Genomic DNA, 18195 nt, shown 5'->3' with positions numbered 1-18195 from the left:
ATGTCTAAATATATCATACAAAATAAAAATTAATGTAGTGTCCTGGCCTGGTGGCTCAGTTGGTTGGAGTGTGGTACCATACACCCAAAGGTTGCAGGTTCAATTCCCTGTCGGAGAACATACCTAGATTGTGGGTTTGATCCCTGGTTGGGGTTCACAGTGGAGACAACCGATTTCTTAAAGGGAAATGTTCCTTTGAGCAACAGCAAGCCTACAAAGGGCAGCTGCGGGACCTCATTGTTTTGAGGGGCTGTTATAGGCCAGTAGAAAGACCGTGGATTCCCCTGGGGGAGGATATAGGCTCACAATTTTACACTAATCTGTTGACTTCAGAGGGAGAGTTTACATGAGACCCTAACTTTCAGCATTTAAAATCCTCATCTTGGCACCAGTTACTTTCTGAGGGGTTTAACCTGGAAGAGAGGACCAGGCTAGAAAAAATAGAGGCCTCGGTGCTTAAATAGGTAGCTCATAATAGAATATTAGAACCGAAAGAAACATTGAAATTTAGAAACTGAGGCCCGGAGAGGTAAAGGAACATGCCTGAGATCACACAGCCAGCGAACCAAATGGCAGGAACCAAATTCTCTTAGCAGCGATTCAACACTCTTTCCACTATATCAAACTCCAGAATTATACTTTCTACCACTGGCGGAAAGTGAGGAGGCTCATGCATGGATCCCAAAAGAGTCATGCAAAACTTGCTTTACCTTGAGCCACAACACTCCCGACCCTCATCTCAAAAGTCTGAGGCCATCTCTTCCTAGCTGGTGTAGTGGAAGTCACATGCCAACATCCTTGAAGAGAAGAACCACCTGTTCACTTGTTATGTTTCCTAGGACCCCCCTTACCTCTCATTTCTCTTCAGTCAAATACCACACCTTCCAGGGAATGGGGAGTGGATGCTGGGAGGCATGGGCCACTATGCTGGGGCCCAGTATGATAAGTTAAAAGTAATTGAGCAAATGTAAAATAAAAGGAAGAATGAATCACCTATATTTTATTTTTACAATCTACATTAATATCCTCCCAATTTTATAAAATTAGTGACTTTTTAAATATATAAATTCAAGAAAAAGTATTTTACTTCTGTGATGATATATAACATTTTTATATATTACTATTATATTTTAGATCCTCAAATATTATTTCATACATTTGTTTATACAGGTACTGTGTTTTGTTATATTTATTCTTTTTTATAATTTTTATTGTATAAAGTTTTATATATGTCTCCTTTTTCCCCAATTGACCCCCCTCTACCAGCCATTCCCACCCCAGGCAAGCCCCCACCACCTCAGTGTCTGTGTCCGTTGGTTATGCTAATATGCATGGATACAAGTCCTTTGGTTGCTTTCTAACAATCCCCTCCCCTGCTATATGTCTCTGTATCTATTCTTGTTCATCAAACTATGTTGATCATTATATCCCACATATGAGTGAGATCATGTGATATTTATCTTTATCTGACTGGCTTATTTAACTTAGCATAATGCTCTTCAGTTCCATCCATGCTGTTGCAAATGGTAACAGTTCCTTCTTTTTTATAGTGGCACAGTGTTCCATTGTGTAGATCAGTGGTTGGCAAACTCATTAGTCAACAGAGCCAAATATCAACAGTACAACGATTGAAATTTCTTTTGAGAGCCAATTTTTTTAAACTTAAACTATATAGGTAGGTATATTGTTATTAACTTAATTAGGGTACTCCTAAGGCTTAGGAAGAGCCACACTCAAGGGGCCAAAGAGCCGCATGTGGCTCGCAAGCCGCAGTTTGCCGACCACGGTGTAGATGTACTATAGTTTTTTAATCCACTCATCTGCTGATGGGTACTTAGGCTGTTTCCAAATCTTAGCTATTGTATATTGTGATGCTATGAACATAGGGGTGTATATATCCTTTCTGATTGGTGTTTCTCCTTTCTTGGGATATATTCCTAGAAGTGGGATTACTGGGCCAAATGTGAGTTCCATTTTTGAGGAAACTCCATACTATCTTCTACAGTGGCTGCACCAGTCTGCATTCCCACCAGCAATGCAAGAGGGTTCCTTTTTCTCCACATCCTCCCCAGCACTTGTTGTTTGTTGATTTGTTGGTTATAGCCATTCTGACAGATGTTAGATGGTATCTCATTGTTCTTTTGATTTGCATCTCTCGGATGATTAGTGACTTTATTAGCATGTTTTCATATGTCTCTAGGCCTTCTTTATGTCCTCTTTCAAAAAGTGTCTATGTAGATCTTTTGCCCATTTTTTGATTGGATCATTAATCTTTCTTTGTTAAGTTGTATGAGTTCTTTATAAATTTTGGAGATTAAATCCTTGTCTGAAAGATCATTGGCAAATATGTTCTCCCATGTAGTGGGCTTTCTTGTTGTTTTGTTGATGGTTTCTTTTGCTGTGCAGAAGCTTTTTATTGTGATGTAGTCCCATTTGCTTATTTTCTCCTTAGTCTCCATTGCCATAGGAGCTGTGTCGGTAAAGATATCGCTATGACATATGTTTGCTACTTAGCTGGCTATGGAGTCTTGTAGGCTTTTAATGGTTTCCCATCTTACATTCAAGTCCTTTAGCCATTTTGAGTTTGTTTTTGTGTACAGTGTAAGTTGGTGATCTAATTTCATTTTTTTTGCATATATCTGACCAAATTTCCCAGCACCATTTATTGAACATACTGTCTTGACTCCAATGTATGCTCTTGCCTCCTTTGTCAAATATTAATTGAGCATAATGGCTTGGGTCAATTTCTGGGTTCTCTGTTCTGTTCCATTAGTCTCTATGTCTATTCTTGTGCCAGTACCAGGCAGTTTTGAGAACCATGGCTAGGTAATATAGCTTGATATCTGGTAATGTGTTCCCTCCAACATTGTTCTTCTTTTTCAGGATTGCTGTGTCAATTAAGGGTCTTTTTTTATTTCATATAAATTTTTGGAGAGTTTGTTTTAGATCTTTGAAGTATGCCATTGGTATTTTGATGGGTATTGCATTGAATCTGTAGATTGCTTTGAGTAGTATGGACATTTTAATGATGTTGATTCTACCAATCCAAGAACATGGTATGTTCTTCCATTTGTTTATGTCTTCCTCTATCTCTTTTTTCAATGTCCTGCAGTTTTCTGAGTACAGGTATTTTATGTCCTTAGTTAAGTTTATTCCTACATATCTCCATTTTTTTGGTGCAATGATAAATGGGATTTTTTTTTTTTCATTTCTCTTTCTGTAAGTTCATTATTGGTGTATAAAAAGGCCATGGATTTGGTGTGTTAATATTGTATCCTGCTACATTGCAGAATTCATTTATTAGGTCTATTAGTCTTTTGATGGACTCTTTGGGGTTTTCTAGGTATAGTATCATGTCATCTGAGAATAAGGACAGTTTTACTTTTTCTTTTTCAATTTGGATGCCTTTTATTTCTTCTTCTCATCTGATCTCTATGACTAGCACTTCCAGTAGTATATCAAACAAGAGTGGTGAAAAGGGGCATCCCTGTCTTGTTCCCGTTCTCAGGGGAAATGGTTTTAGTTTCTGCCCATTGATTATGATGTTGGCTGTAGGTTTGTCAAACAAGGTTTTTATTACATTGAGGTATGATCCCTCTATTCCCACTTTGCTGAGAGTTTTTATCAATAAAGGATGTTGGATTTTGTCAAATGCTTTTTTTGCATTGATTGACACGATTATGTGAATTTTGTCTCTCAATTTGTTTATGTGATGTATCACATTTATTGATTTTCGGATATTGTACCATCCTTGCATCCCCGGAATAAATCCCACTTGGTCATGGTATATGATCTTTCTAATGTAATGCTGGATCCGATTTGCTAGAATTTTATTGAGAATTTTAGCAGCTATGTTCATCAGGGATATTGGCCTGAAGTTCTTTTCTTTGTAATGTCTTTATCTGCTTTTGAAATTACAGTAATGCTGGCTTCATAGAAAGAACTTGGAAGTGTGCCTTCCTCTTGAAGTTTTTGGATTAGTCTGAGGAAGATAGGTTTTAGTTCTTCTTTGAATGCTTTGTATAATTCCCTTGTGAAGCCGTATGGACCAGGGCTTTTGTTTGCTGGAAGATTTTTGATGGCTGCTTCAATTTCTTTTGTAGTTATCAACCTATTCAGGTTTTCTGATTCTTCCTGATTGAGTTTTGGGAGCTTATATTTTTCTAAGAATATGTCCATTTCATCTAGGTTGTCCATTTTGTTGGAATGGAGTTTTTCATAGTATTTTTTCATAATTGTTTATATTTCTGTAGGATTGGTTGTTACTTTGCCTCTTTCATTTCTGATTTTGCTTATTTGGGTCCTCTCACTTTGCTTCTTGGTGAGCCCGGGTAGAGGTTCATCAATCTTGTTTATCATTTTCTAATTTTATGTCTTTAAGCTCTTGATTCTGTTGATATTTTGTATTGTTTTTTTGGTCTCTATGTCATTTATTTCAGCTCTCATCTTTATTATTTTCTTCTTTCTGCTTATTATGGGTTTTTCTTGTTGCTCTCTTTCTAACTGTGGTAGGGTTAGATAATTTATTACCGTTTTTTCTTGTTTTTTGAGGTAGACCTGTAGAGCTATGAACTTCTCTCTCAAGACTGCTTTCACTGTGTCCCATAGATTTTGGATTGTTGTGTTTTAATTGTTGTTTGTTGCCTTGATGCTCTTTATTTCTTCTTTGATCTATTTGGTAACCTAATCATTATTTAATAGCATGCTATTTAGCCTCAAGATGTGTGATTTTTTAAATGATTTTTATTGTAGTTGATTTCTAATTTTATGCTACTGTGATCTGAGAAGATGCTTGATATGATTTCTAGCTTCTTGAATTTAAAGAGAATTTGCCTGTGTTCCAATATGTGGTCTATCTTTGAAAATTACCCACATGCATTTGAGAAGAATGTATATTTTGTGGCTTTGGGGTGAAATGTTCTGTAGATGTCAATTAATTCCATCTTATCTAGTGAGTCATTTAGGATTGATGTTTCTTTGCTGATTTTTGTTTAGAGGATTTGTCCAGTGGTGTTAGTGGGGTATTAAAGTCCCTATTATGACTATATTGCTGTCAATCTCTCCCTTGATATCTCCCAGGAGTTTTTTTTTATGTATTTGGGTGCTCCTGTTTTGTGCCCATATATGTTTACCAGTTATATATTCTTGTTGAATTGCTCCCTTTAGTATTATGAAGTGGCCTTCCTTATCTCTTGTTATGGCCTTCACTTTGAGGTCTAATTTGTCAGATATAAGTATTGCTACCCCAGCTATTTTTTCATTTCCATTAGCCTGAAAATCCTTTTTCCATTCCTTCACCATCAGTCTTTGTGAGTCCTTTGTTCTGAGGTGGGTCTTCTGTAGACAGCAGATATAAGGGTCATGTTTTTCTTTTTCTTTTTTTTTTTTTATCCACTCAGATACCTATGTCTTTTGATTGGGGCATTTAATCCATTTACATTTGAAGTTATTATTGATAAGTACTTGTTTGTCACCATTTTCATTCTTTATGCCTGTGTTCCTTCTTTTCTTCCTATTTCTTCTTTTTACAGCAGAACCTTTAGCATTTCTTGCATTGCATTGTCAATTTGGTGGTAATAAACTCTCATAGTCCTTTTTTGTCTGTAAAGCTCCTGATTTCAACCTCAACTTTGATTGATAGCATTGCTGGTTACAGTATTCTTGGATTCAAACCCTTGCTTTGCATGACTTTGTATATTTCATTCCATTCCCCTCTGGCCTGATGTGTTTCTGTTGAGAAATCAGTCGATAGTCTACTTTGTAGGTAACTTTCTGTTTATCTCTGGCAGTCTTTAAGATTCTTACTTTGCCATTGGTGTTTTCCAGTTAAATTATAATGTGTCTTGGTGTCAGTCTTTTGTGGTTCATCTTGTTTGGGACTCTGTGAGTTTCTTAAACTTGTTGAATTTTTTCTTCCCAATATCAGGGAAGTTTTCTGTCATTATTTCTTCAAACAAATTGTCTATTCCTTGTTCAGTTTCCTCTCTTTCAAGCACCCCTATTATGTGGATATTGTTTCGTTTCGTGTTGTTCCAAAGTTCCTTTAGGCGCTCCTCCTGTTTTTTAAATTTTTTTCTAGATGCTACTCTGCTGGGGTATCTTTTCCTACTTTTTTTTCTAGCTCACTGATGTGGTCCTCCACTTCTTCTAGTCTACTGTTGCTGCCTTCTATGAGTCCTTTATTGCAGCAATATCATTTTTCATTTCTTCTTGGTTCTTATTCATTTCCTCTTGGTTCTTACACATGTTGTTGAATTTGTCTTCCATTCTTTTCAGTGTCCTTATGACCATTACTCTGAATTCTTTCTCTGACATATTGATTGCCTCTATTCCATTTATTTCCTTTTCTGTTGATTCCTCCTTTTCTTTCTTATGTGGGCTGTTTCTTTGTCTCCCCATGATTGCTTCTCTCAGGGTGTCTGGTAATGTAGCTCTCTTTCCTTCTTTTACTCTAGCTAGGCAATATCTGACCTTTCCATCCACACATTGCCTCACCAGGTGTGTTTAATTTGCCAATTCCAGGTGTATGTTATTTGATTCAGCTGTTCCTTCTATCTGCTCTCTGAGAAGGCACAGTTCCCATCCACATATTCAGTGCTGCCTTGTCTCTCCCTGGACAGACTTTTTATGAGCCCACGGTTGTGGAGGCTGGAGTCTTAGTGTTCGTGGGTTTGCAACTGAGGCAGCTGGTCCCTGGGCATTGTGGTTGTAGGGTCCCAGGATGTATCCGATGTCCCCAGTTGAAGGTAGGGCTGGGCTTCAAGATGGCATGGTCTCTGTGGCAGAACCAGCTGCTCTTGGAGAAATTTCAGCAGTAGTAGAGGCTGCCTGGCCAGGGCAGCACTATCTTTCAGCCTGCCATCCCATTGGCAGCCATCTTGGATCCCTGTTATATTTATTCTTAAGTATTTTCCCCAATTTTTTAAAAAAGTTCAAACTTAGAGAACAGATAAAAGAAACCTTTTATTTACCCTTTATTCTAGATTGTTCAGTTGTTAACATTTTGATCCCCCCTCACAAATCATTCAAAAGTTATTTACACAAATCTGATCATTTCACCTCTAACAATTCTGCATGTACCTCTCTAAGACAAGAACATTTTCTTACATAACCACAGTACCATTATCTCACCTAAGAAATCAATGACATAAAATTTCTTAAATGTAATTTAAGTCAGAGTACAATGTATTGAGAAAAAATGGAATGTTCACAGCCTAAAAAAGTTTAACCTCACACTCCTTCAATCTGGTTGACTTGAATCACAAGGTCTTGATTTTTCATTAATGTATGTCTGGGGTTCTGCCAAGGCCTTCATCATATCCCTCCCAACTTGCCTACATTGAACTTCTCATGACTTATGCCAGACACTCTGAAGAAACAGGCTTAGGTCAGGCTACATCCTCACTCATTCAGAGTCTGGCTTCTAAGCTCTCAGCCAAAGTCATGAAATATTTATATTGGACAAGCTTTGAAGAGTGTTGAGAACTGGAGGGAAGCAAGACAACTCTTGCTGATTTGAAAAAAAATATATATGAGCTTACTTCCATTTCATGAAAGCCTGTTGTTTTGAATTCAACACAGAACAGAGTTTATGGATGTGTATTTTCCACATTAATCTGTATTTATTTGCTCTGCCTTTGGAGGTGGCATTTGTAATCCTGGGTGCTAGCATTTCCCCCAGTTTCCTATAAATTCCCCTTTGGGGTCCACTTAGCTGGTTGTAGGAAACTATAGCTTATGGGGATCCCTGTTCATGGTGTCTGATATGGGGGGGATGGCGTTCTCTCTTCTTGCGACCAGCACAGAGAGAGAGAACGTGGGGGTTGATGAATCTTGATTAGAATGAGACAAGCTTTAAGGAAAAAACAACAACACAAGACCGAGACAGAAATAGAGTGAAAGCTGGGCCTGGGTGTGGAGTCTTCCCTCTGATGGAGGGACAGACACAGAGAGCGTCAGCACCGCGAGCAGATTTATTTATAGTCAAATAACAGGAAGTTACATCACATCTGGGTGGGCCTTGAGTTCCTGGCGACATCATGAGATCCATCCCTTTAACACTGGGTGGGAAGGTCAAACTGAGTGGCGTCCCAATCTCTTGATTAGGTCTGCTTCCTTCCTTCCTTCCTTTCTTCCTTCCTTCCTTCCTTCCTTCCTTCCTTCCTTCCTTCCTTCCTTTCTTCTTTCCTTCCTTCCTTCTTTCTTCCCTTCCTTCCAACATTTATTTTTTCTATTTTTCTATCCTGACCCTGCATCCCCTGAAGCCTGAACTTTTATCTCCTAAAATCAATAATGTTTCCTCACATAATCACAGTGAAGTTATAAATTTTAAAAAATTAGGGTTTGCATGATTTTTGTCCTCATTTAATTGTAGTTATGCATTTTGGGCTGAAGTAAATCAAAAGTAATGTAGTGTCTTTCTCAATGCATCATACCAGAAGACTTTTTTGCATGTATTCATTCACTAGAGGCCCAGTGAACGAATCATGCACAGGTGGGGTTCCTCGGCCTGGCTGGTGATCGAGGCCTATTGAGGGGGCCAGCCAGCAGAGGGGAGGGACCCTGGGAATTTGGCTGGCCAGTCAGGGGGCTGGCCAGTTTAGGGGGAGGGACCATAGGAGGTTGGCCTGCTGCCCCCCCCCCCCATTAGGGCCCAAGAAGAGGGGCCACAGGAGGTTGACCAGCCAGCCTGGGCAAGGGACTGTGGGAGGTTGGCCAGCTGGGGGAAGGGTTGGCTGTAGGAGCGCACTGACCACAGGGGCAGCTCCTCCATTGAGTGTCTGCCCCCTGGTGGTCAGTGTGAGTCATAGGGACTGGTAGACTGTTCATTCTGGTTTTTGCTGTTGTTTGGTCATAATGGTCACTTAGGCATATATATATTTGGTTGTGTATTTTTAAATTAAATTTATTAGGGTGACATAGATGATTAGATAAAGAAGATATGGTATATATATATATACATATATATATATATATATATATATATATATGTATATATATATATACTACTCAGCCATAAGAAAAGATGTTATTTAAAACAACCAGGAGACATTTGATACCAGTTTTTACCATTATTGACAATGTTAATTTTGATAACTGAGTTAAACACATGATGTCTGGTAGATTATGTATATCTTTTACACATATATTTCTATAAAATTAAACAATATTTTTTTAAAAAATAGAATGAAATAGAAAACAAACTGGTAGTTACCAAAGGGGGAGGAAAAGAAAATGGGTGAAAGAGATTATTAAGAGGTGTAAGCTTTCAGTTATAAAATGAGTAAGTCATAAGGATGTAAAATTGAGAAAGAGAATATAATCAATAATAATGCAATAATTTTGCATGGTGACATATGGTAACTAGACTTATTATAGGGATCATTTTATAATTTATATACACACAAAATCACTACAATGTACAACTAAACTAATAGAATATTGTATGTCAATTATATGTCACTTAAAAAGATAGAATGGAATAAAAATTTTCATTGTAAACTTGGTAAATGAAGATAAATAAATAAGAAAGATAATCTTTTGTTCTGCTTCTCAAAACAAATACCTATTGTTGGTCTTTTCATGAACAGGCATATCCCTCAGGCTTTCTTTTCCTTCAATAACACAGATGTACCTATAGATTTTTAGTCTTTACAAAAATAGAGTCACATTGTATGAAATCGGTTTTCTTAATCTACATGATAAACATGTTTCCAAGGTAATAATTAAGCTTCTACAATATCACTCGGACACTTAATGAAAATTCATGTGTTTTACTTTTATGTTCATTTAAAATGAAAAACACTTGAAACATAATTTATGAGGTACAGAGGTATGAATGAATATGCTGTTTTATTGTCGTTTATTTGGACTTACCTGTCCTCACATTGTTTTGGTCTTTCACTCGGGGTTTAATTTGATCCTCACAGAATCATTTTCTCTCCTTTGGTGACTTAGTTACTCTTGAGATGCCAATTAGACAGTGAAAAGCATGGGGGAAATGATAATGAGGGAGAGAGAGAGAAAACACAATATTGGCTAAATACCTTTAAAACTGAATTCAATGAAAAAAACAACTCTTTTTTTCTTTTTGTAACAAACACCTGCTCATGCTTGGTGCTGTTAGGATGACATGGTGGGTGGGGTTCTTTCCTATATGGTGATATCTAGATATTGTGATGAGCACAGTGTCCAGCTTGTAACTTATTCAAAAAATAAGGGAAAAACATTCATTTCGGAGAGATTACACTAACAATAGAGTATACAGTTGTGGGGGTAGTAACTCTTAACAGCTGTTGGAATGATTTGGTGAACTATTTGGTAACTTGACACCTGGCTAATAGGAAACAAGGACAAACATAGAGTAAAATTAATCCAAAATAAAAACAACTTGACTTTGTGGTATAATTATAGGAGAGAGGAGAAGGAGGGCAAGCCAACTTATTAAGTAAAACACATGAATTTTCATTAAGTGCCAGAGTGATATTGTAGAAGCTTAATTATTATCTTGGAAACATGTTTATCATGTAGATTAAGAAAACCGATTTCATACAATGTGACTCTATTTTTGTAAAGACTAAAAACCTATAGGTACATCTGTGTTATTTGCTTCAGAAATACAGCACGTTTAAAGGAAAATTGATTCCACAGGGAAACATAGTATGTAGGAAATCCATAAACCATATCCCTCTTCCTAAAATTCCTAGAAAGACTGGGAATGGCTCAAGCCTCCTACTACAGGTAGAAAAGGGTTTGAGCCAATTTTATTAATCTAAATAAATGTATGGACTATCTTAGTTGATGCTTAGTTAATGCCTGCATTATAAGAGAAAAAGGTAAGCAGAAGTCTGAATAAAGGAGAAATGGGTTATTTTTACTGTCAATTCTTTTTTTTAATTTTTTTATTGCTTAAAGTATTACAAAGGGTATTACAAAGGGTATTACATATGTGTCCTTTTTTCCCCCGGCCTTGACAATCCCCTGGCCTCCCCTACCCACCAGTGTCTATGTCCATTGGTTATGCTTATATGCATGCATACAAGTTTCAGCAATATGTGCTCATGGGAGAAAACACTTTTGTTCTTCAATTTTTTTCATCTACAAAATAGACATAAAAATCACCTAACCCACAAAGTCACATACAGAGCAACTGAGTATACTTAGAAAGTTGTAGACCCTCTTAAAATAAATGCCATTTAAGGAGGGCCTACTCACGTAGGAATCAGTGGCTGTATGTCAGTACCTCTAGTCCTGGATTGTAAACTGTGTGGTTTTATAGTTAACTACATTCTGTGTTATTCACATGGAGACATGTCTAAATCAGCATACATGAGAAGACTCCATCTTCTTAAACCTCAGTCTACAGGATGATGACAACATACTAGTATGTCGTCTAATTGTTAAATACAGAAACCCAAAAATCCATGGAGATTCAATTCCTTAGTGATACATCTAATCAGTCGCCACACTGCCAAACCAGTGTACTTCTTTCTATTTGCACTGTTACAAACTTTCTCTATTGACATCACAGCTTCTTTTTTAATAATCCTGTTGGTCATGATGATGGTGATGACAGTAATAAGCAAAATCTAAGTAGCATTTGTGTACCAAGCACTGTTCCATGCACTTTCCACATGTTAACTCATTCAGTCCTCACACTGGCTCTACTAGGTAAATGCATAAATTTCTCTGTTTTCCAGATGAGGATGCTGAAGCACAGAGAGGCTAAATAATGTTCCCAATTTAAGCGCTTAGTAAGACATAAAACCAGGCTTATGTCTAGGCAATCTGGGGCAGTAGATTCCATGCTCTTACACACCACATTCTAACTAGAATGGATATATTCCTTTGGGATAGCGAACATCAATTATTTTTATGCCTTTGAACTATTTTTCACACCAAGGCTAGAATGTTATTAGCTTTTTCTCTTGCACTCAGGGTAAAAAATCAAATGTCTTAAAATGGAGAGTATATGGCTTTCACTCTGTCTTCCAGCCTAATCCCTTCACAATACTGGATTCATATTAAACTATTTTTATTTTTCTAAACACTTCTCTGTGTTATCTTGCCTCAGACAAGAGATTACACGTTATTTTCCATCCACTGAGAGCACACTTTCACATATTTTGCTTGGCTAATTCATTCTTCATGTAGCTGTCAGTAAAACATTCTTCTCTGAGAATCTATCTGAGCCCTCTCCCAAGATAATTATAAGTATCCTTCCAAAGAATTCAAATTGCATCTTTTATTCTCTCTCCATTCCTTCTGTGGTATAATAGTCTGCTAAGGTCACTCTCTTCTCCAGTTGACTGTAAGCTCCTAGAAAGCTAAAACCCCATGCTATTACTAGTCATTTTGCACTCATATCAATTCTGGAATGTAGAATGTACTCAACTAGGGGTTTCAATATGAGGTCATTGTATGAACTTCAGGAGTTCAACCAATGCCCAAGAAATGTTATGCCAAATGTTGTAAACATATAGATGTGTACTTTTTTGGAGGGAAGCAGACAATGGGAAATAATTGCATTCTACCAGGTATGACTTGCTACTGGACTAGGGTGTGCCTATAGGGGAAATGGGTTTGGAGGTCCTCCAATAGCCAAACTGCAGCACCTTTCTCCTGGAAGAGCCCAATAACTTCCCCATGTTTCCCAGGGTCTGTTTGTCCCATCACATTGACAGAGTGGTAACTCTCTAGCCCTTACGTGGCAAGCTGAACATGCTTTCTGATTCCATGGTTCTATTCACATTAAGGAATTGAGGGCTGCAGTCAGGAAGGAAGCCTAAATCATAATAGTTCCTATTTATTAATTAAATGTTGCCATTGAGCCTGGTCAGGAAATGGAATTATTTTAATCAATCAAGTATTCTAATTAATAGTGAGCAATGACAGGTGAGATGGGAATATATCATGAGATGGGTTTATGTCATTGGTCAGTGATATTTGCCTTTTCACTGAAATACTACAATTATATGTGAATTTTAATATTTCAAAGAAGCAGCAAAAGATATACTTCTAAGTGGAATTTCATCTTTGATGAGTCCTAAAGATCTTACAGAGCTTTCGGGTCGCTACTGAAAGCATTCATTTTTACTGCTACAGCTTGCAAGTCATAGAGCTTTCTGGTTGAAGGGTCAGTTTTACTCCTCTCATTTAGGCCTCATATGTGGATGTCAGCGAGAAAAGAGAGTGGTGTTTAAAAATGTTATTGGAGACTCTAAAGAGAATAAAGGAAATCTGTATCCATTGGCTGTTGTGGCTAAATTGTTTTTTGTTCTCTAACAAGTATTAACCTTCCACCCTCCTCTGTGGCTTCCTAACGGATTCATTATTACTTTTTTAATGATAAAAGTGTTTGGACCAAGTTTTTAATTAAAGGACAAGCCTGAGCAAGTCCTGAACATAAAACCTTCAATTTAATGAAGTAGAAAGTTAAGGTTCACAGGAGTTCTTATGTCCTTTGTGCTCAAGAGAAGGACAATAATATATTAGTAATTTTTCAACCTCATTGGGGTGCAGAGTATATAGAAAATAGAAGGGGGCAGGGAACAGAGAGGCCTACCCTTACCAGGCAATCTGTGGGGAAGTTGGAGAAGCTTTGTCCAGTCCAGCATTAATCAGTCTTCTCAAACACCTTGTGATTAATTCTGCATCATAAGAGAAGTGTCAAACCCAAGAATAAAAATACGTTTAAATCAGAAACCTAAAGCTCACAAAGAATTCAAGCTTTCTTTAATAATTTAAGACCTACTTTCCTTGCCTGGCTTAGTGGTTGAGTGTGGGCCCATGAACCAGGGGGTCAAGGTTCACTTCTCGGTCAGGGCATAGTATTTGCATAGCCTCAAAGTATTTCCTCCCAAATATTGATTAATTATAAGGGGAGAGATGGTAACTTTACAGTGGAGAAACCCTTAAGTTATATCAACCAAGTGATGAAAATTAACTTCATCAGTAATAAGACATGTACATTGATGTGATGTACTGAACATAGGTCATATTTGAAGTATCCCTTGCCAAAAAAGTATAGCAAATCTAATAAAAAAACATCAGACATAGCCACATTGATTGTCATTCTACAAAATAGTTGGCCAGTACTCTTCAAAAGTGAAAGGTCATAAAATACAAAACTGAGGAACTGTCACAGATTGCCAGAGACATGACAACTGCAAACAATGTGGGCCATAGCACAGAGAAAAAGACACTACTTAGTGGACCAAATAATGAACTTCAGATAAGGTTCTTTAAATTAGTTAATAGTATCAGTGTTAAATCCCAGTTTCCATTCTCAGGCTATGGTTATATAAGTTAGCATTGGGTAAGACTGGGTGAAGGATATATGAAAACTCTCCACTATTTTCCTAATTTCTTAAGTGTTTAAAACAATTATTTTAAAAGTTACTTAAAAACAAATAATGTGAGTGAAAATGACCTATTAAACCATCTTAGCTAGATACATAAACTCAGAGTAACATTAGATTAATCATGTGATCTTTTCATTCAAGCCCATAAATTAAGGGAGCTTCACAAGAACTTTGGAGAAATGCATGGGGAAAGGGAAACAAACAGGAAAAAAGTGTATGTGTGTGTTTGTGTGTAATTAAATAGAGTTCAGATGTGGTTATTGGCTATAGAAATGACTGGAAGCATCCTGGCCAGATGGCTCAGTTGGTTGGAGCCTCAGCCCACACTCCAAAAGATTGTGAGTTCAATTCCCAGTCAGGGCACATACCTAGGTTGTGGGTTTGATCCCAGTCAAGTCATATCCAAGAAGCAACCAATCAATGTTTCTCTCTCACATCAATGTTTTTCTCTCTTTATCTTTCTACTATCTATCTATCTATCTATCTATCTATCTATCCATCTATCTATCATCTACCTGTCATCATCTATCATCTCCCATCCTTACTCTAAAATCAATTTTTAAAAATCCTCTGATGAGGATTAAAAAAAAAAAAGAAGAATGGACTGGAAGCCAATATACTAAATACCTTCTAAGTTTTTGGAGAAATGCATTGCCAGGGAAATTATGAGTCTAGACTAAAAATCCTGATAATTATGATCTGCTTTAATTTTCCCCCAGCAGGAGGGCTAATAATGTTATGCTAGACCCTAAGCAGCCAGGCACCTATTTCAGATGTTGCCAAGCAGGGTGATGGGAAACAGCAGCAAGAGCAGAGCCAGAAGCTATGTGGCACAGGACACAATATTCTTTCCAGAGAGGAGAATTGAGGCTTAGTTGTTCCTGCTCTTCCTCTAGATACCTGAAGTTCACTGCCACCAAGCTAATACCACCAGAAGTCCCCAATCTGAGGTGCGTGAAAGAAGAGACTGTTTTTTTTTTCTAGTGAAACTGCTCAAGTGTAGCGACCCAAGTGTTGCAGGTCAAGTCTGAGAAAGGCAGACAATAGTGTAGGCCACCAAGACAAAGGGAGGTTGGCATATATAGAGAGAAATTCCTTCCCCTCACCCCTGATTGGTCCATTTCTCATGCAAATGAGAAATCCAAATCTGCACAATTTAATTAGTCCAAATAGTACTGTCCTGATTGGCTGTTAGCATATGTTCAAACTTAAACATTTACTAATTAGAAAACCACAGAATCATCTGAATTTTAAACATTTTAACTGTTACTGCCCCTCTGAAATCTTATCAGATATATTCTGTTTAGCTCTGGCCACCAGCAATCTATACCTGACACTTCAAGATCCATTTTGCACATTTCATTTGCAAATTCACATTGCAGCCTCTTGCTTAACCTTCAAAAACAGCAAGACAGGCCTAGAGGAGTTCAGAGAACAATTAACAGCCAGCCCTTTAATCTGTGCCAGGAAATTAGCTTATGGAGACATTTCCTAGCACTTCATGTTCGATTTTGGATGCACACTGTCTAAATGCACAAATCAAAATGTGCCAGGTTTGGTGAATTGGAGCACAACAGGTATAATTTAATTGTGTGCTCAATTTTATAGTCTCTATTTTTGGAAGACAAAAAAAAAAAACCCTAAATAAATATGGACATAGATGCAGAGAAAACATCCTGTGAGATGTCTACCCCATCATTTAATTATGAGCTTCTCAGCACAGCTTCATCTTTGTCAGCCTTGAAACCCTGAATTTCATTCTGTCAGCAACAGTTTTCTTTCCTTTTTAATTAAGTTTACTTTTCAATTTAGAACTGATCACACTGACAGATGCTTTAATTCACTTGGAAGTTCACATTTCACTTTGTGTTTGTCTTCTTCTTGCTCCTGGGAACTGGTACATAAGAAAATTGTCCAGGGATGGATGGAGCACACAAAAATGCTTGGGGAATACCAATGAATTAGACTTGATTGAGAACAATTTCCCTGAAGGCACCAGCTTTCCTTCCCTCACAGGGCAACTTTTACTACTATCATCACTGTCACTTTCTTCAGTGCCATATGTTATATTGCCATCTCTATGTGCATTACTATAAATCCTAAATAAATATGAGCATAGATGCAGAGTAAACATCCTGTGATATGTCTACCCCTGCCAATAGATACCATTATACCCATTTTACAAACCAGTACCTGGAGGCTAACAGAATTTCCATCCCTGGTTGTGTGTGTGTGTGTGTGGGGGGGGGGGGGGGGTGCGTGGTTCTGGAGGCAGCAGATCAATATTTCTCTCTCACATTGATGTTTCTGTCTCTCCCTCTCCCCTTCTCCCTTCCACTTGCTCTAAAAAGTAAAAATGCATACATATATACATACATACATACATACATACATGCATAGACACATAAATAAATAAATAAATAAATAACATAACATAACATAACATAACATAACATAACATAAAGTCAATGAAAGCATATCCTCTGGTGAGGATTTAAAACACACACACACACACACACACACACACACACACAAATAAAAAAGCATCTCTAAAGGAAAATGAATTGAAGAATACACATAAAATTTGTACCAGTAATTTGTAAGAGAAAAGAGTAACTTAGAATATAATTCAGTACAAATGTAATTTCAAAGACAAAAATGATAAAAATGCACAATCACATAAAAAGAAATATTTCAGAGCTAAGGGTTCAAAATGAGTATACAAACAAAAATAGAACTAATAAATAAATTAGATATAGCAAGGAACAGAATAGACATGAATGAAAAATTGGATTTCTGAAATATAGAAGTTTTGAGATAGTCATGGTAGATGCATTGGAAAAAAGACAGCTCATAATGCAAATAGAGATATAAATTGATTAGATAATAGACATGAAAAGCAAGGATGACCAGACTTGGACATGGCATTCTCTCTGAAGAAAAGTCAAAACATAGAGAACAGAACACTTAAATATGTAATAGAAAAATCTTTCCAGTCACTTAAATATCCTGTTTAAGTGACTAAATGTCAAGAAAAATGAAAGTATTTGTACATTAATGCAAAATAAGTCAATAAGGAGATGACTTATAAGTATGAGGAGATAAAGAGAAAATGAATCCAAGGGGCATAGAAAAATATTTAATATGAGCAAAGTTTGAGCATAACAATGTCAGAAAACATTGGAGAACTGGCTATAATCTTCTGAAGAAGAAAGTATGTTACTAAAAAAGATAGGAATTGTGGTTCCAGGCCAGGAGCACTCAAAGAGTGGTCCCTAGTCTCCTTGTAGATGCCCGAGATTATTTTGGTGTGTCCTCCAGGCCCAAATCCTTTTCATAATAGTACTGAGAAAATATTTGTCTTCCCCTCCTCTGATGGTTCAAAATATTACATTTATCTCCAGACCAAATAAAAAGAGGGAAGAATTGATTTGAATAAGAGGAGAAGGAGGATGTGGAAGTAGGAGGAGGAAGAGGAGAAGGGAACAAAATGGAGGAGGAGGAAGACACTATCAGTGTAGATAGTACACTTAGAGAGACTTGCAGCATTGAAGAGAAAAAATTCATTCTGGGGGAAGGAAGGTATTGGCATGGCTTCCATATAGTATATGAAATTCTCTTACCTCCAAGTGAATATTCTACATAAGAGGAGAAGGGGGTAAAAAAAAAGGAAAGGAGTAAAGACAGGATGAGTTAAATGGAAAGAAAACAGTGACTTGTGCCCTATCTTAAACTCCTTGTATCCAGAGTTCAGTCTCCTGAGAAGTTTCCTTTTAGCATAACCCCAGGAGCTCTGATCAAATTGCATCAGCGCTAAAGTACTTAAATTTTA

This window comes from Myotis yumanensis, unplaced genomic scaffold (genome assembly GCF_028538775.1).
Source record: "Myotis yumanensis isolate MYYU_CA2020_CCGP unplaced genomic scaffold, mMyoYum1.0.hap1 SCAF_2, whole genome shotgun sequence".
Lineage (NCBI taxonomy): Eukaryota > Metazoa > Chordata > Mammalia > Chiroptera > Vespertilionidae > Myotis > Myotis yumanensis.
The sequence above is the reverse complement of the archived record's forward strand: the minus strand, read 5'-3'. Positions refer to the sequence as shown.